Source organism: Crocuta crocuta, unplaced genomic scaffold (genome assembly GCF_008692635.1).
Source record: "Crocuta crocuta isolate KB4526 unplaced genomic scaffold, BGI_CrCroc_1.0 scaffold102, whole genome shotgun sequence".
NCBI classification, from domain to species: Eukaryota; Metazoa; Chordata; class Mammalia; order Carnivora; family Hyaenidae; genus Crocuta; species Crocuta crocuta.
In genome coordinates, this window is record NW_027530019.1 from 14,425,704 (window position 1) to 14,450,290 (window position 24,587).

Sequence of the window (24,587 nt, forward strand, 5' to 3'; positions counted from 1 at the left end):
AGGAGCCCCTGTGAGCCAAAGATTTTTAAGCAAAATTTTAATGACTTCTGATCTATATATTGTTAAGATCTCTGACCAGAATATTTCAAAAATGAGACAGGCAGACAGCACTATCACCCCACCCCACCCCCTTGTACAGATAGGGAAATGAAAGCAGAGAAGTCATGCTTAGGATCGTGATCTGGTCACTGACAAAGCAAAAGCTTATGCCCTGCCTTCCAATTCCTGGCCCTAGAAACCCTGTCCCAGACAGTGGCCTACTGTTTGACTCCAAGAAAACTGCCAGGCCCGGGCACACTCACATTGTGCTAAAAATACAAAAACCTCTATGCCCCACCCACTACCCCTCTTGCCTCAGTCAGGGCCTATTTATGCTGCATTGCCTCTGTGCACGCGCTCTCACAGCTCTGCAGACAGGTTTCTGCCGCCCTCAGGCTTTTCGTCTTCAGCATTTACTCACACAGCAAGCCAGAAAATTCAGAGGCCAGCTGACCTTTATCATCTGAATTGCCTTCTGCACTTTCCCTATTCAGGTCAGAGCAAAAAATTATTAACTCTCAGAAAACTAAGCTTCAACAGGTTTAAAGCCCTTCACTGGAGAAGATACACTTGAGTTTGGTGTTTGAGCAATGCCCTGTAACCCTATAACACTGGGTTTATCCTTTGAAGAATTCTAAGAACCTTCTCACAGGAAAGGGTGGCTCTGAGGCCTCTGGTGGTTCTCTCTGGGTTCCTTTGAGCTCGGAGTTTTGAAGTGTGAGTGAGGCCAAGAAAAGATGGTTACGGGAGGGGGGCAGGGCGGGAGGACTGGAAATCAAGGGACAGAAGAACCAGCCGTGCAAAACCTTGGGTGGTCAAACAGATGTTCTGGGAACAGCGGGCCCCTCCTTCATACATGGCTACGTCCCCAGCCACCAGCACTGCAGAATCGATAGGTTTTGATGACATTGACTGCAGCTCTCTATCACTAACTAAACAAGAAAGAATGGAGGGGTACAGGAAGGGCAGCATTGAGAGACAAAATGAGTCACTACGAACTCTAATGGTGCCAAGACCTCGGAGCTAAGATACAGGGCCCAGGACAGGACAGCCTGGAAACCATATGAAGCCACCGTGAAGGCCAGGACTCTGGAGACAGCAGCCTGAGAGTAGAGTCCTGGTCCCACCCTGCCAGCTGCGTGACTTTGGGCAAATTATAGAACCTTCTGGAGCCCACTTCTCACCTATGAAATGGGGGTCATGGCCACTCCTGCCTCCCCGAGTACCTGTGAGATTTGAGGGATAAACCATCTCTAAGCACTTAGTTTACTACTTGGCCCTACCAAGCGCCCAGTGAATGTGAATTTTTATTAATTAAAAATCCAAGATTGTCCTCCCCATGTCTAAAACGTCTGCCACCTCAGTGAGTTTCTCTCATATTTTTTTCTGTATTGTTTCCAGAATTGGTATTTACCAGGTATGCACATTTGTAATTCTCTGCTCACCACTTTAGCCACATTCAGTTAATCAGTTCCTCACAAACAAAGCAACCTTCTCAGCCTGCTGCCCCCTCTTGCTTTCCTCTTTGTTTAACTAAGTTTTGTTTCTTATTTTCTGGGAAGTGGTGTCTGCCTGAGGTTCCTCCTCCCCAGGGTCAGTACCAGGGCACCACGGTTTCCATCTCACTGAGCACGTACCGGGGCGTCCTGGGAAGATAATGGAGTCCAGAGTGCAAGGGGCCACTTACACAGAAGAGCCCAGAGTCTCTGGGTAAAAGATGACAGCGCAGAAACCTCACTAATGCACTCCTTCCATTACTGTTCTCCAATCTTTCCTGTCTCCCACTATTACCTTCAATTAAGCTTTGCTCTTTAAAATCCTTTGTCTGCCCCCAGGGTCATTAGCTTTCATCTGGCACAGCAGTTGGCAGTCAGAGCTGACCCTGGCACTCCTCCAAAATCTCAAAGTTTGGAGCCAGATAACCTTTCAGAAACCTCCTTAACACAGTTCTTTACCTTGAATGTTTTCGGCTTTGGCAAAAGCCGCTTGAACGTGGATCCTGAAGGAGTGGTGTTCTAGAGGGAAAAGATCCCTAGCTTTATCTGTTTTCTGTGGCTGGTGCTGAGGATGGGCAGGCCAGAGTTCAGGTAGACCAATAAGTGAGTATATTTTGCAACTGACTTAACAGCTAGGAGTAGATTTTTAAATTTTATTTGGTATAACATTTAATGTCATTTTGTCTCCCAACAACCGAAGCTCTTATACCAGCCAAACTGGGGAAAGGGAGAGACTGGGGGGGAGGGGGGGCTTGGGGGGANTGTTAGAGCAACTACCCTGTGACATGCAGACGTTGTCATTCTAGAGTATTCATCTGCTGAATCTTGGAACATCTCATTTTTAACACTCTGTTCCACTTCCCCACACACCCACTGGAACCCCCCAAAAAGAATTGAGTCTGAGGGCTCGGTCTGTATGCAATTTAAAAGAAACTTCTCTGTAATACATGGATGTTACCGCCAGATGGCATCAAAGGTCACAGTTCTGTTGGTGTGCTCCATGCCGCGTGCCTTGCTAGGCATTAAGAATGCAAAAGATCCAAGTCTAGCACGAAGACAGACATTAACCAAAATATTATAAATAATTAAATTGCAATACCAGGAGGGAGCGTCCAGACTTGGGCTGAGAGCAGGCAGAGACAGCAAAGTTTAGCACATCTTCTATGGGCTTCTCCACCTTCCCCCGCCACCATACAGTTAGGTGGGATCTTGTGACTAGTGCAGGGCAATGGGATGTGAATGGGAATCATATGCGATACTTTAGAGCCAAAGTAGAGAAAAGTGAGTTTCATTTCATCTCCATGCTTTTCTATTTCTTTGCTGTAATAGCTGGTGATGTGACAGAAGGCAGGGCCTCTGTTGGCCTGTATCCCTAAGTGACTCCCTGGAGCAGAGCCATCACTAATCCCCATGCTTCATGACCCCAGACCTCCACTGTTCATGTAGAGTAGTAGGTAGCATAAATCTGTGTTCAGCTTTGCCACAGAGATTTGGGCCTTAATTTGTGTCTGCAGCGTAATCTAGTAAGTATGTTAGTCTGATGAAGGGCTCACTTTAGTTGCAGAGTTAGGACCAAGAATGAGTCTTTTAGCTCTAAATGAGTGGGCCTCTGTGCAAGAAGCACAGACTTGTGGGAATGGAGAAAATGAAAGTGAGCCACTTTGCCACCTCTAACCCTCCTAAGACCAATGAGAGGAAGGGGGAGCCTCCATAACCAAAGAGGGTAGCTAAGGCCACCATTTCTTACCATTTCAGGCAGGGTATTGAGCACTTGATAAGAGGCCAGCGGGCCCAGGTTCAGGCCGGGGAAATGCACCTATTCTGGGCAGGAATAGCTCATAGACTAGTCTCAGGCCGGCCACAGAGATGGCCATCAGGCCTCTCTTTGCAGTAGCCACAAACGAAATAGAACAGAGTAGTCAGGTGTTTAGTGGTTGGGTTGCCCAGGCACCAGTTACCCACAAGTCAGCTTTCTTTTCAGTGATGTATTTTTTAACTTCTCATGTTGATATAATTTCACACTAACACACACAGACACACACACAACTGGAAGAATAGTGGAAAGAACACCAATTTACCCTTTACTTAGATTCACTACGCCACTTAAAAAGGGTTCCTAAAACCAATTGTCTCTTTCATAGCAAACATAGTTTTACTGCCTCACTCAAACTTCAATAGGAAACTTAAGTTTCATAGGCTAGTTTTATATTTAAGACTTGTAAAATATACGGAGTATCCTTAATATATAAAGAGTTGTTTCAAATCCATAAAGCAAGAGTTTCCCCTCTTGGAAAAATAGGCAAAGGCCATAAGTAGCCAGTTGGTCATATGAAGTAGAATCAACAAATAAAGCTATGAAAAAAATTCAACATTTCTAGTTATTAAATAAATAGAAGTCAAAACCTTATTTTCTACCTAGCAGACTGACAGAGACTTATGTGATTGATAATACTCCTGTTAGAGACACGGTACTTGCATTCGAGGTTTAACACAGCAACTTTATTTTTAAATTTTTTTAATGTCTTTTTATTTATTTTTGAGAGAGAGAGAGAGAGAAAGCATGAACAGGGGAGGGTCAGAGAATGAGGGAGGCACAGAATCTGAAACAGGCTCCAGACTCTGAGCTGGCTGTCAGCACAGAGCCCGATGCGGGGCTCGAACCCACGAACCATGAGATCATGGCCTGAGCCAAAGTCGGATGCTTAACTGACTGAGCCACCCAGGTACCCCACAATTTTAATCCTAGGAATTTATCTGCGGGTAACAGGCAAATAAATATCCCTGGTTGTCCCCCAAGCAGGAATGTATTCATCACAACATTGACTTATTAGAGAGAATGCCACAACATAGGGACTTAGGCTAAATGCACAATTTTTCTTACAAAGCACTAACACCAACTGCATAGCACTTCCTGAACACCAGGCTCTTATCTTAACGCTTTACATGTGTTAGCTCATCTAATCCTCCCAAAAGATAGGTCCTACAATTACCAGCAGCATTTGACTGAAGTACAGAGAGGCTCCCTCACTCAGCCTCCATCTTGAAGCTGTACATGGGGCGCTAACACACGCCCAGGCAGTCTGGCTCCAGACTCTGACCTCTTGGACAAACCGGATCCAGCCTCTCATAAGATATGTCAGCCTTTCTCTGCAGCCATTTAAATGACAAAATAGCTTTCTATTCAGTGTCATGGAAAAATGTGTCATAAGATATGAATGAGAAAAGCCGATTATGAAACCTGATACACAGTGTGAACCCATGTTTTAAAAAGGAATTACGTATACGCTTATATAAGAATGTATAAAACCTATTCCTCAGTCAAAAGATTAGCAGTGTTAGGACTGGGGACAGTGTTGCTTCTTTTTGTTCCTCTTTATTTCCTAAGTTTGCTGCAATGCTGGTGTGATTCTTGTAGTGTAACATCTTCCATGACTTCCCCCACCGCAGTCCTGCGGTCTCCTCTCCCGTTCGATGGGTATTGGTGCCGTGGCCACTCCCTAATAAACATGCTAAGGTCCATCTAGGGCTCAGCTTCCCAGAGAACCCAGCCTTGGGGGGCTAGTGCCGGAAGAGGCCTGAGAAAGCAGGGGAAGAATGATGTTTGGAAGCTGGGTCGCTCCCCCCTCCGCCCACAGTGAGGACCCATCACTGGATATCGCTGGAGCACAGAATGCTCCCTGATCCAACAATTATGACCTCCCCCGTGATGAGTTAGGATCGTGCTGAGGCGGAAGGGGGTGCAATAGCCAGTGCTCTGTGTTTGGGATCAGAAAAGTATCGGGAAAGAGAAAGCTTGAGGACAGAGAGAGGGAGTGCCTGACACTACACTCTGTTCAAGTTCTACAAAAAGAATACAGCTCAACAGAAAGCAGAGAGCGATGACCAGCCCATTGAGAGCCAAGTGACAAAGCCAGAGGCTCTCCATGAAGGCACACAAAGAGGCTTTGCTCGCCTGCAGAAGGGGGACAGGGAGTGTGGAGACCCAGGCCCTCACAATAAGCGTAGCCCCAAACTCCAGTGGAAGTGAAAACCCTAGTCAAGTCAGAGTTGTTATGCCCAAGTCCAAAATCTGATTGGAGAAAATGAATGATGAGATGTAATGTCTGGGCCGATTTCTTCCAAGCTTTCAAATTAATTTCCAGATTCCTCTAAACCCTCTGCACCTGAATAAATGAACCACCTCTCGGGGCGCCTGGATGGCTTAGTCGGTTAAGCGTCCGACTTTCGCTCAGGTCATGATCTCGCGGTTCGTGGGTTCGAGCCCCGCGTGGGGCTCTGTGCTGACTGCCAGCTCAGAGCCTGGAGCCTATTTCAGAGTCTGTATCTCCCTCTCTCTCTGACCCTCCCCTGCTCACGCTGTCTCTCTCTCTCTCCTAGAAAAAAAAAAAATGAGCCACCTCTCTCATTAAGAGCTGCCACCACTCCCTTGCTTAGAGACATTTTGGCCAAAATGTGGAGCATTTGATTTGGGGTTCAGAACTCAGTCTCCGAATCATCAGATGGTAGACTCAGCGTTAGTCAAAGCACGTGATCAGGGGCTAACATTGCCCACTCCCCAGACCCAAAGTGTACAAAGGGTTCAGGTTGTGGGTACTTTCTTCCATTGCTTTTTTTCCTCCATTTATTTAAAAAGTCTTTAATCCCATCATTAAGATATATATAACCTCTAAAAACATTTTTTTTTCTTTTTCAGAAAACAATTTGGTATGTAACCTTCTGGACTTTTTTCAAGGCTATGCAAGCTGTTTAGTAACCTATATTTTTTAAGATTTAATTTTAGATTTACAGAACCCTTGAGAAAATAGCACAGAAGGCTCCCCTATACACTTACCCAGTTTTCCCTATTATTAACATCTTACATTTGTAAGACACATTTATTATAATTAATGAGCCAATATCTGTACATTATTATTAACTAAAGTTCATGTTTTATTCAGGTCTCCTTAGTTTTTCCCTAATGCCTTTTCTTAATTCCAGAATCCCATCTTCCTCACCACATTAGAGTCAGGTGCCATTCTCCTTAGACTCTGCTTGGCTGTTTCTTAGACTTTCCTTGTTTTTGATGACCTTGACAGTTTTGAGGAGTACTGAGCAGGTATATCATAGGATGCTTCTCTATTGAAATTTGTCTGATTTTTTTTTCATAAGACTGGGGTTATGGGGTTTCCTCGGCTCGTTTTTTTAATCCTATTTTGGATAACTTTGAAAATGGTCCCAATTAGTGACTGAAAAGAGAGTTCTCTCTGATCTCTGGAAAATCTCAGTTTCTTCTGCTTCGGTGGGTTGAGCTAATGTTCAACTTCTGAGAGTCAGAAATAGTCGAAGGAAACGCCTCAGAATATTTGCATTTAAAAAAGACCTACTCTTGGCATAGGCGAACCTATAAAGCAACTTTGCAATGAGCATTACCTTTTTTTTTTTAATGCAATCAGCATTTGTTGGAGAGATACCAATTGCCCCATTGCAAGGGCACATATGTCCTATTTCAGCTCAACCAAGATATTTTGCTAATCACTTTAGGATCCTTACACTTTAATAAAATACCAAGGAGCAATTAGTTTTTGTGAAGGTAATTGGCACTAAAATATTACTTGTGCTTGAGGTGTCTTTTTTTCTTTCAATATACAAAAGCAGAATCACATGATGGAGAAGGCAAATTTGTGCATGCTTAATTGACTAACAATAGAAAAGCTGGCAGCTTCTCTTGATATACATTTGTGGCACTTTAGCTATCTTAAAAATACCTCAAGCCGAACAAGTGACAGGCAAATTTGAGGGGAAAGAAAGGTGGTTTGCTTTATGAAAAATAAGAGTTTTCTTTATACTGAGGCATAACTCACTGTAAAATAAGAAGATCAGTGATCAATTTGAGCAGTTTTGACAACTGTACACCCACTAGCCACTACCCCAAGCAAAATAAGGAAACTTTCCATCACCCCAGAAAGCTCCTTTGCACCCCTTTACAGTGAATTCACCCTTCCCGTCTGGTCAGGGAACTGCTTTCTGGTTTTCATTATGGATTTGTTTTGCGTATTCTCAGACGTCACACAAATGGAATCCAACTGTCTGTAATCATTTGTGTCCAGCTTCTTTCATTTAACATCCTGTTTTGAAGTTGACTAGCCATAACAGCAACTCAATGCCTAGCTCAAGGGAGATCACAGCCCCTCGGCTCTGGGCTAGGCAAGCCCGTTAGTAGTAGTTATTCCTCCGGGACAAGGGACACTGGTGATCTAGGACATCTTCAGGAGAAGCGTCTGGAGTCCGTGAGTAACAGCTGAGAGAATTCCTGAGAAAGAATAGAGAAGAAAATGAGGGTCAAGAAAATGGTCACACAATATTAGAGGGCTGTCATCTGAAAGAGGAAATAGATTGTGTGTGTGGTTCCAGAATTAGAACTTGTGGGTGGAAATTACTGGGAGGCACTCTTGAGCTCTGTATAAAGAGGAACATCTTTCAACAACAGGTCATTGGGGCACCTTGAATAGTCATTGAATGTCTCATCATGGCAGCTGCTCAAAAAGAAGGTAATGGCTGTATATCATGGATGCTGTTAACGGAATTCCCCCATGAGGTGGGAGAGGACATCTTCCTATGTCTTGTGGTTTCTTATTTAGACAAAGCTGGGCTTTACCTCTACTTTCTAGTTGGTCCGTGTGGTTTGTTATAGTGTGTACTGCACACTGGCAACAAGGTCACATGGTTTTCACTCCAAGTATCTCAGAACTAGCTGTTGGCACAAAGACTAAGCCCAAGTATTCAGGATCCAGGGTGGATTGTGTCCTTATTTTCAAGGCATTCTCTACAACAAAGAGTCCTTCCCTGCCCTTGGTCCCCAAGGACCCCGCTGAATAACCACAGGCAGTATGAGGTCTTTATCCTAACAAACATGAGCACATCGTCCACGAAGGCCAATGGTACCAAAGAGTTTGCCGTGTCCTCCTTCAAGGTCCCACGTGCAATTAAAATTAAAAACCAGAGCTCTGCAAATTTTTTGTGAGCTGCCCCCTCTGTGAGTTAGATAAATAGAGAAGAGGAAGTAACGAGAAGAGAGGCATCGTTTATCAGAGAAGGTGGCTGTCCTTCTGGTAGCTGAAAGGTCTCCTTAATCTGTCTACAACATCTGCACACACCCATCCTCCCTGATCGCCCAGCCTGAAGTTACCCAGAGTCCAGCCACCTGCCTTAGATCCTCAGATGCAGGCTCGATCCTGAACAACCGTCCTCAGAAGAGAACAGCCAGCAGAGGAAATAAGTGGTCATCACCCATCCTGCAGCCCCTGAGCTTACCTCTTATCACTGTCTACAAATCTGCTCTTACAAGCCCCTTAATTGTCCTCATATTTTTCTACATCTGTCACATTGTTCTTTACGTTTTTCCTCTTGCACCTACTTGTAAGCTCCAATCCCTCATTATCTGTGTCATGCCCGGAACTGCCTTCCTTGTTTCCAAAACCACCATATCAGAGAAGCCATCCAGTGAGTCTCACCCCTTCCCTCCCTGACCCCACCTCCTGCAGTTTGCAAGCAGCCCGGGTGTGCCCTTGTGACCTCATTGAATGGAGTGCCTCCTTGCAAGCACAGCAAAGTCGCATTTACAGAGCCATAATACTGATTCAGCAAGAACCTCATTTATTTTTCAATCTAGACAGTTGACCCAATCATCTTTTGGGTTACAGCGGAAAGGCCTCCCACGCCGCAGCCCCAAGCTGTTCACTGAGAGTAGCCACTTCCAGTGCCTTGTTCCAAGGAGGTAGGTAAAAGGTGGCTCTCTCTGCCAAGAAAGATTCTGATTCTTGTAATGGCTCCTTCCTCCCACACCATTTGCATGAGGCTCTGCCCCAGCCACACCCCTCAGGAGAGCTAATAGGCAGGAAAAGGCTAAATAAGCATTCAGATGGACATGCAAAGTAGCCAAAGCAACCTGGGCTTTCCAGGGCCCGATTCTGCTCTCAGAGACCATTAGAGCACTCAGGGAAAGGGGCTTCTCCAGTGCCTCCCTGTTAATGAGGGAAAGGAGCCCACATTTCCCAATTTTTGCATAACTAACCTTAGGCAAGGGGTTAAACGTGAATAAAGAAAGGAAATTGTATCAGCTGGAAGTGGGTGTAACACACACAGAGCTGGAATTGACTTGGCCTGTGACTATATGTATGACCTTGACTTGCTGAAGCCATTTTCTCATCTATGAAATGGGGTATTAGTCCCTCTTACAGCCCTTGCGAAGGACAGAAGGGACACGATGCACGCAGATGCCTAACTGCTTGCTGACATCCACTAGGTGAAGATTTCTTTTGTTGTAATTTGGCCAGCCTCTGGCATTCATTTCAGGGTTAATGTCACCCCAAAACATTACAAAAGTTGTCTCACACATTGGAAATCTGAAGCCTCATGCAACACTAAAATCTACTCCTAAAAGTGAATGTTTATCTTACGTTATTTTGCTAGATTGTCTGAGCTAGAATCAAACAAAGTTAGAGGAGGTTTTTCAAAGCATTTTGTGGCTCTTAACTGCTGTTGGAAACATCTGGGGCTTGTTTTTCACCTTTGAAGATGCTCTTGCCTTGTAATTTTACATCTTACAAGGCATCAGAAACATTGACAGGTTGGCTAGAGATAACAAGCATGAAAAAAAACCCTATCCTGATTGAACAGTACCTGGATGGAAACTTCTCCTCCCTGAGAATCTCTTACTTTAATTTTGAAATATATTTGTAGAGTGTAAAGGCCCTGTCAGCAATGTGAGGGAATGGCCAAGAGAGAGGGAAACAAAAACAACTGCACTTTGGTAGGAAGTGGGAACTAGTGAGAGTCAGAGGGGTCTATGGCAATCAGCCTTCGGGTGGGGAGCGTGGGCCCAGAGCCTGGCCTGGGACGTGAGGCATGCAGGCTATTTGTTGGCTGAACCATCACCCAGGTGGGAGGCACGGGCTAAAGACCTAGCATGCCTCAGTCAAGGCCGAGTAGATGGGCCTACTCTCCCATAACCCCTTCCCCAATAAGCACATGGTATACCTTCTACCTTCATGTCCCCAAGCTGTAGACAGTCCCTCTATGCCTTTCCCTTTAAAGCTGACTTAGTGCTCTTTATATATGACTTAGTGCTTTAAAACCTGATTTCGCTTCTAAAAGACATGCTCTGGGGGATAAAACACCCAAAGGAATCTGCCCCAGCTCTGCACCACACCGCCATCCCTCCCCACTCCGATGGTTCTAGATGTAAACGTTTACATTCTGGGCTCTCAGGTATGTGCCTGTTGTGCCTTGCAAAGCTGATGTGCTCCACATCCCTTCTGTGCTTCATGCCTCAGGAGGCCCTGCTCTCCCCTCAGAGGGACCCTCTGTGTGTGTGCCCTCCATCAGAGGGCTGTTTGCATTGTCTCTTGGCATCCTGCATCCATGATCACTTTTTAACCCCAACCCTGAGAAGCGTGTACTATTATCTTAATGTTAGGGGGACAAAACAGAGACCTAGAGAGATTACTCTCTCAGTGCAGACACAGAATTCTACCTAGGTTGGTCTCCTACTAATGTTGCCCATTCTACAATAATTTCTCCCTAAACTAAATCCACAATTTTAAAAAATTATTTTCAGGGCGCCTGGGTGGCTCAGTCAGTTAAGCGTCCGTCTTTGGCTCCGGTCGTGATCTCGTCGTATTTCAGTTCAAGGCCAGCATTGCGTGCTCTGCTGACAGCCTGGAGCCTGCCTCGGATTCTGTGTATCCTTCTGTCTCTGCCCCTCCCCCAATCATACTCCGTTCTCTATCTCAAAAATCAAACACTAGAAAAAATTTTTTTAATTATTTTCTATCTTAAGAAAGTAGAGGCCATGGACTTATTTTTAAAGCAATGCAATGACTTCTTGGCTGCCTATCCAAAAATCTATTGACATCTTCCTTCTTCCCACTAAAACCCCAACTTAATTTTCTATTCTGCATAGCTCATGTCTCTGGGGGAAACTGCTCCCACCCTCTTGTACACCATAGGACAGACCAATAGGAATAATCCAATTCCTCTTCTTTGTGACTGTTTCAGAAGTGGGCATGTGACCCCACTCTGGCCATTAAGACTTGAAGAGAGATGCGACAGGGATCTTCTGAAAACTTTCTTGCTCTTAAGAAAGAACCACAGGGATGCCTGGGTGGCTCAGTCAGTTAAGCATCTGACTTCAGCTCAGGTCATGATCTCACGGTTCGTGGGTTCAAGCCCCACGCCGGGCTCTGTGCTGACATTTCAGAGCCTCGAGCCTGCGTCTTTCTCTCTGCCCCTTCACGATTCATGCTCTGGCTCTCTCTGGCTCTCAAGAATAAACAAACATTTTTTAAAAAGGAAAAGAAAGGAAAGCACCACAGAGAGGGACTCTCTCGCCCAGTGAAAATGAATAAGGAAGCAAACAGCCACACGTGCTACTGCCAGCCATCCTGCCGTAAGAAAAGGAGTTAGAACAAAGCCAAGACTGTCACAGAAGAGAGACAGGAATAATGAACGTCACTAAAGTACTGGATGAACAAACCCTGAAGGCAGCCCTCCACCCTTAGACTTCCTGCCTAATAAGCAAATACGTCTTCGTGTGACATTGACAAATTTAAGTTTTCTGTTCTCCATAGCTAAACGCATCTTTTTTTTTCCTTCCAAGATTTCATTTAAATTCAGGTTAGTTAACATACAGTGTAGCATTGGTTGAAGAGTAGAATTCAGTGATTCATCACTTACATATAACACCCAGTGCTCATCACAAGTGCCCTCCTTAATGCCCTTCATCCATTTAGCCCATCCCCCACTCACCTCCCTCCAGCAACTCTCAGTTTGTTCTGTATATTTAAGAGTCCTTTATGGTTTGCCTTTCTGTGTTTTTATCTTATTGTTCCTTCCCTTCCCCTATGTTCATCTGTTTTGTTTCTTAAATTCCACATATGAGGAAATCATATGGTATTTGCCTTTCTCTGACTGACTTATTTCGCTTAGCATAATACTCTCTAGCTCTCCAGCTCCATCCACATCATTGCAAATACAGCCGAAAGCATCTTTACTGATGCTGGTATCTGTCATGTCTCCTGCCTCCATGTAACTAGGCACTCACCATTCACATCTTGAGTGATGGTCAAGAGACACCACATAATCTTGAATCAACAAACAAAAGTTAGGTTTTGAACTTAACTTGGGGTGCCTGGAAGGCTCAGTCAGTTAAGTGTCCAACTTCAGCTCAAGTCATGATCTCCTGGTTCATAAGTTCAAGCTCCGTGTGGGGCTCTGTGCTGACAGCTCAGGGCCTAGAGCCTACTTCTGTGTCTCCTTCTCTCTCTCCCCATCCCTTGTTCATGTTCACTCTCTTGTGCTCTCTTTCTCTCTCAAAAGTAAACAAACATTACAAAATTTTGAATGTGGCAAGTTTTGTGTGGTGCACTAAAGATGGTGGCACATTCTTTGTCCTTTGGGAGGCTGTTGAGAGACTGACTCAGTTTCCCCTTCTCCTGAGTCTGGGTTGGCCATGTGACTTATTTTGACCAACAAAATGCAGTAGAGTATTATGGATAACTTTCAAGCCTGGGCCTTGGGAGATTGGCAGCTGCCATCATGCCATTTGAAACACTCTCTCTTAGGGCTGAGCCACCCTCTGATGACCATGCCATCAAGAAGTCCAAGCCAACCATAATAAGAGAGACAGAGACAGAGACAGAGAGAGATCGAGATCCTGTGGAGCAGCACTGAGGTGCCAGACATGTGGTAAAGCCTTTTCAAATACAGCCAAGCGAACCCCACCAGACACCACATAGATCTAAAGAAACACCCGGCGGAGCCCTACCAAATTCTTGACTCACAAATAAAATAGTTATTGTTTGAAGCCCCTGAGTTGTGTGGTGGTTTGTTACACAGCAATAGATTATTGAAACAAGAGGAAAATATAGAAACTTGTCTTTCACAAGCTTCAGTAATGGAAACCAAACATTTTCTGCTAAACCCTTGTGTAACCAGAAACTTCATTAGTCGGGACACTATTCTCCAAGTGCCTCAGCCAATGCTGGTTCTCAGAACGCATGACCTTATAGTAAGATGTGGACACATAGTATGTGAAGGTCTGTGAGCAAGGACGGTGTTGCTCCACCCTGTGCCTCTTATCAAAGTTTTCAAGACACTGAAGAAAACACGTGGGAGAGAGTTATACAACCAAAGGGGGCCCACTTCCCTGGCCTCACAGAGCAGTCTCCATCTACGTACATATGCACACATGTCCCCGCAGTGTGAGTCCTGACCGATTCCTAGACACTGTGCGCGGGCCGCAGGAGACAGCCATTGTTTAAGCATTTGTCCCATAAAAAGTCAGTAGAATTTGAATTAGCCACCAATTTCTTTTTAAACTGAGCTGACATTTGAGCTAAATTTATTTTAACTAGGGATTTATGACAGGAAAGGAATAGTTCTAATTAAATAAGTATTAGCCTCAAACAGTGTGAATAATGACCCATTGGAAGTTTCCTAGTCCCCTAATAGCTAATTAACAGCTCATAACTGGGTTCCCTTTGTGTCCCAAGGCAAGTGTGAAAAGGAGGCCTTGACTGATTAATGAGATCTACTCAAACCGGATTAAAAATGAAAATTGGCTTTAAGGACTCCAGACCTGCAAATCCACTCCCTGTGAAAAGAAGGCATCCTTTGCAATCGCTGTGGGAAAAGAGAGTGCTCAAGCAAAGGCATTGATCTGTTAACACTCTCCTTGTGACCCTTTCACAGTAGCCTGGACCAAGGACAGACAGCCTGCTGTGAGGAAAATGGCCTCATCACTGCCAGGAGGTCTACCGGGTTTGAGCAGGAAAGCCAAACAGCCTTTTGTAAAGACTCCCTCTTCCTTTGCTGAGTTTATATTTCAGGTAAATACAAGACATACAGACAGCAAATTAGAAGCCAGTAAATACCAATTTCCTTCTCTGTGATTCCATATTGCAATGTGATAGAAAGTCTTCTGCCTCAGTCACAGCTGAAGACAAGCTCTTCGTCATTAAGGGAGATCGTGCTTGGCTTTCTTGAGGCAATAGTAAGACTGTACCGTTTCTCCTCCCACATAACACTTTCTCTGGCACTTACCAGAAAATGTTTGTGAATAGTCAGGCGTGGACTCTGGAAAAATACTGTATGCGTTTTCAGAAGCCCTTCTCTGCTAGAGAGAAGCGCCTCCCTGGGTAAGCCCTAGTCGGGCCCCCGCTTTTACCACCACCCTGTAGAAACTTTAAAACAGTACAGAGAGCCCATATTTATTTGCCCAATAAAATTCCATTCATGCATGGGAACCATGTTAAGTCAAGGTGGGGGGTGGGGGAAAGGGCTCCTGTGTCACCATGAAATGTAGACTCCTCTCTGAGCATCCTGCCCACTCCCACCCCCCACATTTAAACTGCGGACATGACCTGAAGGTGAGCCGGAGCAAGCCCCCGGTTGTAAGGGTGCTGTTTTGGGGTTACCATACAGGAGTTGTAGGTCTTCATTACATGCCTAACCTGCAGGAGCAGGTGACACATATAAGACCGAGGAGAAACATCTTTAGAAGTTTATAAGTAAAATGTATGATCTACTGTGGTCAGGAAACGGAGTGCTTTCTGTTAACCTCATAGATTGCCATTGTTCAAAAACTTGGGATTGTTTTGCATTTAATTTAATCTTGATTCAATCATTTAAAAAAGGCATTGGGGACTCCACAGTGCTTTCAATCCTTTATAACAAACCTTATCAAAAGGTAAGAGCTAATTAAGAGAGAGATTAAAAGTTTTGGGGGCACTTGCGTGGCTCAGGTGGTTGAGCATCCAATTCTTGATTTCAGCTCAGGTCATGATTGCAGGGTTATGGGATCCAGCCCCATGTTGGGCTCCGCACTGAGCGTGCAAACTCCGCACTGAGAGATTCTCTCTCTCTCTCTTTCTGTGCGTCTCTCCCTCTGCCCTTCTCCCCCTCTCTCACTCATGCTCTCTCTCACTCCTTCTCTTCTTCTCAAATTTAAAAAACAAACAAACCTTAGTATGCCTACCCTCCATCCCAGGAGCTTCCTAACTTCCAGTATCTTCAGTATCCTCCTCTCCATCTTACCTTGACAAGGAGAGAACCATGGCAGGATTAGAATCATTCTCCCTCTCCTCCAGGAATATCCACTCCAATCTGTGTGCCTCACTTTCTTCTACCCAGATCAAAGTATGGATCAGGAATCAAGGATCATCAGAACTTGTACTGGACAAACAGCACAAAAAACAAATTCATACCCCCAAAAATAAGGTGTGGAAAATACCTGGCCTTTATCTAATCCTTGCAAGACTTAATGCCAACCTATTTGGTTGACTACCAGGAAAGATGTTAACTTTCAAGGGATGGTGAAGACACTAGAAATCAGTTAATTAACACTCCCTCAAGGCGAACAAAAGTGCTCTCCTAGGCTGGAAAGAATCTCATTTTCTTCTGAAACTGTGACTTAGGACTGGAACTTCAAATTGTCAACAGTAATTTGGGGGGTGGGAATGTATCTCTTTAGTTACTTTAATCAGAAGCGTGTGCTGAGCACACTTTGGCGCTCTGTCTGCCCGAGTTTCTGTGGGAAGATAAGAAATTATGATCATGTCTGCCTTCAATTAACTGATGAGGTTAGGTAGGAAGTTAGGACCCGTAGAGATTACATCATAAAGGATACAAGCAAGTCCATACATAAAAAGTAATATTAGTGTGGTACATGAATAGAATAAGAACAATTGAAGAATGACCATCTCTTACCTTTTAGTTAAGGTCTTCAAGGATGAGGACATTTTACAATAGTGTGTTGAAGGAAGTGGTGGGTGAGGATTAACAGCAGAAAGGAGCAAGCCAGTAAATTCTATGCAGGGATTGGCCAGAAAACTTGATAGAGTGAGAACATTTAAGAAGTCGATGGCTTTATAGAACATGAAATAAAGAGAAAATCAGAGTATTTAAAGTTCCAAAAGTAATGGAGAACAAAAACCAATAGCATTAGTATCCAAAACTGGAAAAGTCATAGGGAGTGGGGAAAGAGGGGGAATGATCTAATCCTTACCTTTCATAGAGAGAAGAAAATAAATATTGTCCAAAGTGAAGAAATCAAGAAACAAAACCATTAGGAATCAAATAAAAAGTGATGGTCATCATTTTGAATTTCGTGTTACTGATCAATGTTTCACTGAATGTAGGTATTATTGCCTTGATGACTTAACGATGAGCAATCATCGTGTGCCCTGACGTTCTGAGTACTCTTAATGTTTTCACCATGTCTATGGTGACCTTCTCAATGTGCTAGGTATGGCGGGGCGGGGGAGAGACAGTAACTGCTTCAAAATTCAGTACCGAGTAAGAAAAAGAATCTTCAGGTGTTCTTTTTATATTATTCATGCTAAACAAGTCCCAATATAGGGAGCATTATGACTGATAGTATATTTTGAAGACTTTGCTCTTATTTTCCTATTAACAGCTATTGGTTGTGGCCAGATAGCAACATTGGGCACTTTCATTTAGAAGAAAATCAGCAGCATTTCTGGGGGACTTGGATATATTACCATTCAAAAATCCTTTGTCCTATTCACATAGGAAATCCAAAGTGAGCCAGAATTTTCCATTTTCTCCAGGTCTGTAAAAAGTTGATCTGATACTTGGTTTCTAATCATTTTCTTAGTTTCCTCCAGTATTATATTCCCAGAATACAGAATAGAATAGAATTAAATAAATAGAATCAGAGAACAAAATATAATAAATAGAATTTTGGCACTGAAGGGTTCATTTCAAGGGTTATCTGATCTACTTCCCTCACTTTTTAAAAAATTTTCTTAATGTTTTTATTTATTTCTGAGAGAGAGAGACAGTGCAAGCAGGGGGGAGTCAGAGAGAGAAGGAGACACAGAATCTGAAACAGGCTCCAGACTCTGAGCTAGCTGTCAGCACAGAGCCCGACGCGGGGCTTGAACCAACAAACCACGAGATCATGACCTGAGCCACCCAGGCGCCCCATCTACTTCTCTCATTTTAAAGATGAGCAAACTGAGGCCTCTGTGACTCACTCATGATCATGAACAAATTAGTAAACCGACCTCTTTCTGGGGGCTTTTGATGCCTACAGTTCTTTTCCATGAGTCCCTTTCCCCACTACCCCAATGAAATCTTAGGAGAAAAAGTTTTTAAGAACAGTCAAAACTTACCTTCACAAGAAAGAGGTGAGTCACATACCAGAATTTCTCTCCCACCCATCACTTCTTATGCACTTCATCTTAGAGCATCACTTTTATTCTGTGAAGGAAAAACAGCCTCTGAGGGTCGGATATTCTTAATTCAGTCAACGTGGAAGAGGGAGGTGAAAAGGGAGCTCTGCGAAGATAATCACAATGAGAACAAAAGCTTTTCCAAATTATGCAATACATTATAATTATGCCATAAAATTGCTCTTCAGCTGGGAGTGTCAATGGAGAGCATTACAATTTTTAAATAGTTCTGTTCTTGATGGGAATTCACGAACATTTGAAATGTTCATGTGTGTGCATACGTATTTTGGGAAACCATGGGGCTATAAGTATTCATCCAGAGCTCTGGTATCCTTCCCACTCCCACCAACCTCCCAATTAATAACAAAGAAAAGCAAAAAAAAAAAAAAAATTTAGATGAATGAGGAGGCATTGCCCTTATGGTGGATTCTTTGAAGGAAAAGAACTGTAGCTCTATATTCAACACATCTGAAGCTCTCCAGGGCTTTCCAAAGCTATTTGGTTTGAATTTATATGCCCTAAGCGGTCTGTCCACCTGCAGACAAAGCCAACTGACAAATAGGCAGTTGAGTATGTTCTATAAGTGAATGGAAAAGAATGTTAGAAGCAAAGGGATTGATGTATGAGAAAGTACAAAGTATTGATGTTCACTAAGTAGCTCTCTGAGCTCAGCTCCATGCTGGACACTTTGGTAAGTACAACAAAGTAAAGACTTCTTATCTGTAGAACAGAAGAAGTTAATGATTTTAGCTACTGGCTCTTGCCATGCCTATAACAAGAGAGTCATGATTTACAAAGACACTATTTTGAAGGGTTTTTCTGAGTTTTAAATTCTTACCTTAAGATCTCCCACTTTTTCTCTCCCTTGCCCTCAGGTTTGACTGTTTTATTGTTTGTTTTTATTCTTATGTATCAATGGTTCCCAACCTGGCGTCACATTAGAGTCTCCTGGGGAATTTTAACCCTCTCCCCCAACTAATACTAATTGTATTGTAGGATCTCTAAGTCTGGACATCTGTGTTTAGAAAAGCTCCCTCAACGTGTGTAATGTGCAGCCATGAGTGAGAACCCCTCTTTTTATAAATAGTAAATAACAAAATCATTCTGTAGAAACTTCAGTTAAAATCAGTTTGCCTATTAATTTAGTCAAAAGTTCTGGGTGTGATGTGTGAACACGACTTGTATGGTACATGAAACCAATGGTGCCTATTCCAAGACCTGTAGATGTCAGTGGATGAATCTAGGGCCCATAGAAAATTGAAGAATTTAGTTACTTCAAGCCTGAGGCCATATTCTGTTATGGACAATGCACTTTGATTTGTCTGTAGCAAGTCCTACGTTTCTACTTCCTTATGTGGTTTTCTAATATAGTCTCTTGTCAAAGTCTTTTTCTAGACTGACTATAAGCTCTTGCCTTTCACAATGATCCTGGAACTCTTTTTGCAAAATGGACATGCTCTAGCCCAATATATCTGGTAATGGATGTAATGCATCTCTTCCTGGTGGCTTGGGTTTAGAACTAGATTGGCAATGTTTTGCTTCCAGAAGAGGGGTGTAGCTCATGTGATATCAGTTGCTGCCATCAGTAGTATTTCTCTCTCCACCTTGACCCTACAAACCGAGTCTGCACTGAGTATGGGGTGTAAGACTCTGAGATCAGGTGGGGACAGAGAAGAAGGAGGCCAGTGCTGAGGGGCTAGGGGCAGCAGCATGGAATGGTGACCCATGGATAGCATTCTTTGTGTGAGTGGCCATAGAAATCTGGACCTTTAATGCTTAAACTAGAATCTTTCTTTGGAATATAATACTTTTATGTATATATTTCTATACACACATATGAATATATGAATATATGACTATAAGAATTATATATACTTAGATATATAAATTTCTTGGAAAAATATATCAGGGTTTTTGATCACATTCAACAAAAAACTAATGCTAACTTAAAAAGAATAACAAATTTTTGGAAATATATTGGGTACATCAGAAAAATGACAGAACGGATAAGAGCCAGGCTCAGAAAATACAACCAAAACATGCTATCTATGGCACTTTGCTGATCATTTTTAGACCCTTGCTGTCACTGCTGCTGGCCCCATTGCCATGGGACATTCACCATTATGTTTGCAGCTGAGCTTTGGGTAATCCAACACATGACTATCCCCAGTTGTGCCATCAGGAGTAGGAGCCTTTGCTGAAGTCACATCAGAATTAGGAGCATCAGAAGAAACATAGACAACAGATTGCAAGTTCTTTGAACAGAAGGAACATACCACGTCCATCTCTCCATTATAACACTGCCTTGCATAAAATGGTGCTCTATAAATACTTGTGAATTTTAAAAATGAAACGAAATTAAGTTGCATGACATGTCATGATGAGATGACACTGATGATGTAGTATACCATACAGGCAACAAATGATGAGAAGCAGACTGTTATCCCAGAATAATTTCTATGGAAGAATTCTAGTCCTAACTCTATAACTTAGGAGTTTCAGACAATGGATAATCAATTACTTCATCTAGGCCTCAATTTGTCCATAGTAAAAGAAGCATAATTACCTTGCTCCTACCATTAGTTTGTTTCAGTACTAGATAAGTGCTTTGAAAATACATATGTTATACTTTATAACTCTGTGAAGTATAAATAGTTTCCTACTAAAAGTACAAATTAAAGATCCTCAAGCAACCCCCTCCCCCCCCCACACACACACTTCCATGGTGGCAGCCTAGGAAGACATTGCCTGTCTTAGGTTAGTCTACATGCTGATCGCATCTTGACTTAGTGATGCAACGGGGATTTTTTGGGGAAGGTGCCTAGCTAGGTTGAAGTGGGCACCATGAAAGGAGAAGAGTGAATAAGAACTAGGGAAGTTTACAAGAAGCTTTATTTCCCAGGCTATCTGGAGAAATTTAACTCTTTCATACATACTGCAACCCACACATCAACTAAGACATTCAACCTGATAATTCGACTTCTGCATAAACCTAGCATTTAGGAGAAAATAGTTTTTTGTGTATTATATTTGAGAGGCTATAAAAGTCATGTCCTGAGGCTCATTGAAGACAGAATATTTCTTGTATATAGGTATTTTTCTCTCCAGCACCTTAAATAATTTCTAGCACATAATAAGCATGTTATAAATGCTACTGAGCTAACCAATTTAATGAATGGGTTAATTCATTAATTATGAGTAAAGAATCATGTACATATAATACATATAGTATGGTATAGTACCATTTCCTTATCACAAACTACCAGTGTGCTATGTAAGTAAGCACATGGAAGCTGTAAAGGAATGGACTAATAGATGAAGGATAAATAAGAAAACAAAGATCAAATGAGCTCCCATCCCACCCCTACCCCTACCATCTTCAATCCAATCTAAAATGCCGCTCTGAGCTACCACTAATATTCTTTTGCATTAAATCGTCCCTAAGCACTGATCTAAAAAGAAACAATATCCTCTTCATTTCACCTCTTCATGAGAAGAAATTTCAGTACTGCCTATTGTCTAGGGTTATAAAAGCAGAAGAGTGGAGAATATATGCAAAAGATAGGAAGTTCCTTATGACATCTTGCATTTGTATTATACCTTATACCTTTTTTTTTGTTTTTTAATAGACTTTCCTTCTTAGAGCAGTTTTAGGTTCACTGCAAGATTCAGGGGAAAGTACAGAGATTTCCCATATACCCCTCCCCCACATATGCATAGTCTCACCATTTTCAGCATCCTCCACCTGACTGGTACGTTTGTGACAATTGATGAACCTACACTGACACACGATTATCACCCAGAGACCATGGTTTCCATTAGGATTCACTCTTGGTGTTATACATTTTTTTTTTGGTTTGGAACAAAAGTATATTTGTATAGAAATATGTACCTTATACTTCTTCAAAGTATGTTTACTACACCATTTCTCAATAAACCTCCAAACAAGCTTATAAAGTGAGTAGGAATTTTTGTCTACATTGAAGTGTACAGACCAGCAAAGTGACTTATCCACCATTATGTATGATGAGAGCCAACACAGGATCCTATGTCAGCACAGTGAGGGGTGTTTTAACCCCTGTCAGTCACTGTCTATGGTTTTGTTATACACAGCAAAGTGTCCAGGTGACTCTGCTCAATCACCACACCAGATATGAAAGTGCTTAGTTAGACACCAATGGTGAGACTCAGGCCAAAAAGAGCTACATGTAAGTAGACTGCATAGAAAGTGCTATTTCTGAATTGCTATTTTGGGGAGAGTAGTTAAACAAAATGTAATTTCCCAGGTTGTTTTGCATTTTTTTTGGTAAACTTCATCAGGAAAGATATTCTGTACTGCAGAAAGAGCTGGAAGTACAGGGGAGATTGACAGAGTACAAGAATAGAACATTCTAATTAAAAGCTACAAAGCGAAGATCTTGCAAGGCTTTTAAGGGGGAGTACCCTTCCTTGAAAAGAGATCTAAATTGAAAAATTCAGAGAGAAACAATAGATGTTGGTGTAGGGATTTAACTTGTTTCTTGTGGTTTGCTTACATTTATCCCACTAGAAATGTGGCCACTCAAATAATCTTAGGACCTGAGTCTCCCCTTGACTCAAGCTTCATGAAAAAGGTGACACAGGTAAAGAAGGAAGGAACTAATGCATGGTCACCAATCCATCATCAGAGATAACATGGTCATCTCAACCTCCAAGGAATTACTAACAATTTGAGAAGTTAAAGAGAGGCATGCATGAAACAGAACCATTAAAGCCATTCAGTAGTCAAGTGCCTTGGAATATAGAGAGGGCCAAAGTTCTCTGATAGGGGGTGCAAACATTTGAAGGGAGGGGTGACACCGGGATCTTCACATTGACCATATGTCATATAGTCATAGTCATGAGGGAAGAATGAAGTTCTCACATGACAGAAGAGTTGATAGTGGTTGCTCCAACTTTCCAGTAACCATGGCAAATGGACTTACGTGTCTCTCCTTGAATGAATTTATCAACTAGTTAGTAAAGGCTAGATAACAGCTCACACAAAGTGGACAAATGCCATGAAATTTTCTTTTTGTGATCTACCCATGGGTTGAAAATACCATTTGTAACTTTAGTACAAATTAAGTGCAAGAAAATGGTAGGACTGACATTTCCACCTCTCCTGGTACAAAGCTCTTTATCATCTTCAATATGAACTTAAGGATGATCTTTCTTTTCAGATCTTGCAACAAATTTTGAAATTATCAAAAAAAGAAAAAGTATTTGAAATGTCAGTTTACATTCACCATTATTAACAATTAACCTTATGTCTAAGTGAATCTTTATCCTGGAGATACAAGCTGATGAGAACATGAAGACCTTATAATTAGCATGATATTTGTAAACACTGTTTACTTCATTTTTATCTCCTCTTTTAAAATTTCTCTCATTTCTAGGAGTGCCTTGTTGGCTTAGTTGGTTAAGCATCTGACTCTTGATTTTGGTTCAGGTCAGTAAATGCTGGTTTCTTTTTCTTTAGTAAGTACACTCCTTTCAGTTTATTGGGGAAGTGGTATGTATGTGTGGATGCCATGCAAATAAATCAGATTTAAAGGACAACCTGGGATGGGGGCATTGAGGGAAGAAGCCCGACCCAACCACTGCCGCCTCTTCTATGGAAGCTTCTCAATTTCCCAGGCAGAATTCATTTTACTGACTCCACAGTATTGCCTATAGAGCACAGAGAGTTTCACGTTGTCCATCTCTGTATCTCCACCTCTACACTTCTTAAAGACAGTGTCTTGGGCTACACGTCACCTTAGCACCCAATGCGGTGCCAACCACAAACATAGGCCTGGTTGAATTCAGATAGCAATTGAACACATTATTGAAAATCCTGTTCACTGTACCCCAGTAAGATATTCTCTGTGACTAGAGGAAAGAATTGTGGGATGGGTTCTGTATTAGTCAGCGTGAGTTGTCGTAACAAAATACCAGAGACTTAAACATGGCTGTTCCTCTGTGCATGCAGAGTTCTTCCTCTTAAAAGAACACCAGTCCTCCAGGATTAGGACCCCATGCTTATGACCTCATCTGACCTTATTTACGTCCTTAAAGGCCCCATCTCCAGTTACAGGCCCCTTGGGAGTTAGGGCTTTGACACGTGAATGGGGGGGAGTGTGTGGAAAGAGACCGTACAATTAGGTCCAGAACAGGTCCCTAGCTTTATTTTTTGTATACAAAGAGAATAGTTAATTAAAGAAAATAGGTGATTTTTGGTCCTTGATCTTATGAAGCTCACATCTATCTCTGTCTCTCAATATCTCAAGACTTGAAGGCAGAGCTAGAAATGAAGAGAAAGGAAATAATGGGGACCCCATGATTCCACCAGCATGTAAATTATGTCACCAAGGTAGAAAAAAGCATCAATCAGGGAATTAGAAGTTCAGCATTAAATGCCAACCAGGCTGGTGACTTATAATGCACTAATCTCCTGCAATGCATCTAACCTCTTTTACCTAATTTTCTAATCTGTAAAATGAGGTTAAGACTTCCTGCTGCAAAAAATGATGATTCTATGATTCAAAAATAAACAAGGCAATATTTTCCATTTTAAATAATCTCCTTTCCCCTAATTAATGTCAGCACACCACCTTTGAAAAACATATCTGATCTTGGTTATTTTTTTCTTGTTTGATGCTTGGGATGCATTTGCTCCCCAAGCACAGGCAGTCCCTTTGGGTTTACTTTTTTTTTTTTTCTAGGAGAGAGAGAGAGAGACAGCATGAGCAGGGGAGGGTCAGAGAGAGAGGGAATCACAGACTCTGAAACAGGCTCCAGGCTCTGAGCTGGCAGT

General features: G+C 42.5%; 2 long non-coding RNA genes across 11 annotated transcripts in view; one reads left to right on the plus strand and one right to left on the minus strand.

Moving 5' to 3' along the window:
- LOC144231987 (uncharacterized) overlaps positions 1-24,587 on the plus strand; it is an 807,055-nt gene that overhangs the window by 739,542 nt on the left and 42,926 nt on the right. For 6 of the 9 annotated variants that reach the window (XR_013335260.1, XR_013335265.1, XR_013335267.1 and 3 more), the window contains one exon: positions 13,136-13,319. The exons of 1 other annotated variant lie outside the window; for it this stretch is intronic. This is a non-coding gene — a long non-coding RNA (uncharacterized LOC144231987). Of the gene's footprint in view, positions 1-13,135; positions 13,320-14,264; positions 14,277-24,587 lie in introns of those variants that run through there. 2 more of the 9 variants (XR_013335262.1, XR_013335270.1) reach the window with 1 other exon arrangement.
- LOC144231988 (uncharacterized) lies at positions 7,608-15,659 on the minus strand. 2 transcript variants are annotated; one of them, XR_013335273.1, is made up of 2 exons: positions 15,609-15,659; positions 7,608-7,824 (listed from the first exon to the last, which is right to left on the minus strand). It is a non-coding gene; the product is annotated as an uncharacterized LOC144231988 (long non-coding RNA). The 2 variants fall into 2 exon arrangements; XR_013335272.1 differs by lacking the exon at positions 15,609-15,659 and adding an exon at positions 8,929-8,998.